Source organism: Amphimedon queenslandica, unplaced genomic scaffold (genome assembly GCF_000090795.2).
Source record: "Amphimedon queenslandica unplaced genomic scaffold, v1.1 AMPQUscaffold_2730_Cont25269, whole genome shotgun sequence".
NCBI lineage: Eukaryota > Metazoa > Porifera > Demospongiae > Haplosclerida > Niphatidae > Amphimedon > Amphimedon queenslandica.
This window is the reverse complement of record NW_003556936.1, coordinates 1-1,329: the sequence shown is the minus strand read 5'-3', so window position 1 is coordinate 1,329 and position 1,329 is coordinate 1. Positions and strand designations below refer to the sequence as shown.

The 1,329-nt window shown below is 34.5% G+C and overlaps 1 long non-coding RNA gene across 2 annotated transcripts; it reads right to left on the bottom strand.

The window, feature by feature from the left end:
* Nucleotides 1-105: 105 nt before the first annotated feature.
* LOC109593137 (uncharacterized) lies at nucleotides 106-1,329 on the bottom strand. 2 transcript variants are annotated; one of them, XR_002190756.1, is made up of 5 exons: nucleotides 1,288-1,329; nucleotides 1,188-1,241; nucleotides 612-1,106; nucleotides 368-561; nucleotides 106-317 (listed from the first exon to the last, which is right to left on the bottom strand). It is a non-coding gene; the product is annotated as an uncharacterized LOC109593137 (long non-coding RNA). The 2 variants fall into 2 exon arrangements; XR_002190755.1 differs by having other exon boundaries at nucleotides 106-561.

Here is a 1,329-nt window from a genome sequence, read left to right as displayed (position 1 = left end):
CACACGTCATTAGTTTTTGTAACCTTTATCCTTTTGAAATTCAATAATTCTGCATATCGAAGTCCTTTAAAAATTTTTCATATTAGTTAATCATGTTCGCTTTGCATTTTTGTATCTTTTCTAGCAGTTCTCAATGTTAATCAATGCAACTGTCATTTTTATATAGGCACTTCATGATCCTAAGGCAATGACTGCAGTTGGAAAAATTAATTGCTACATTCCTGAACTTCTTCAGCCGATTGATGAGAATGAAAGTGGAGATTCATCGTCCAGTTAAATGGTTCTCTTTCTCCATCTCCTCTCCCTCTCTTGCAAATCTATTGACAAAATAATATTGGTATTTCTTTTTAACTATTTCCTTTCTTACTTGTACATGCATGTGCCTTTTTCTCGCTCTTTTTGATTTCTACAATCACTTATATCACTGAATCATCAAACAAATGAACATGTCCACATTTTTTTGTTATTAATTATGATAGATCTATCCCGTTTAATTCTCAAATTACAGTACAGCTTACTCTAATGCTTGCCTTGTTTTTGCTCATTTTACAAGTTAAATTCCTGCGGTTTTAGCAACAATAGTGCGTGACATTAGACAAAACAGGTCTGACCTGTAATCCGATAACGAAATCACGCGACAACATATTAAATAACAGGTGTTACGTTATTATGTCGCCGCCATAAGGTAATGAGATTACTATAATGTATGTAGAGAAGGACATAAAACCATGACTACCAATTAAAGAGTTTACCCAGTGACACAGGAATCATTTACCATTATGATGATTCTTGCCCTTATATGGAAGACAATGAAAACCTCTATTATTGAGCTCCAATGCATGGCATTAGCATTATTACCAGTGTGTGTGCATGTATATTATAGCTACTGAAGACTGAGCTATAGAACAAGAACAGTCAGCTTTATGTTACTATGGTTGAGATCCTTCCATGTCTATTTTAGATGGGGTGGATTAGTGAGAATAGGAAAGTGCTTGAGCTTGACAAAAAATGCATTACACAATTGCAAATTGTTCATATAAAAGCTTTCTTATGAGGTAGTAATCATCAGAGACTGAGCCTTCAATACTGATCTTTCCACCTTCAGTCTGTAATGAGAGAGAGAGAGGATTAGTATATCATTATTGGATAACATTGCAGCTATCACACACAAGTAGCTATTCTCTTACTCTTTTGATAGCCACAACTCCATTGCATATAAGAGCACCACCACAAAACTCAGCCTAAAGTACAATCATTAAATATACACATAGGATAGTTGAAGTGTACTTGTATTCCAGCTTTTGTTAGAGTATTCTTAAAGTCTGAGAG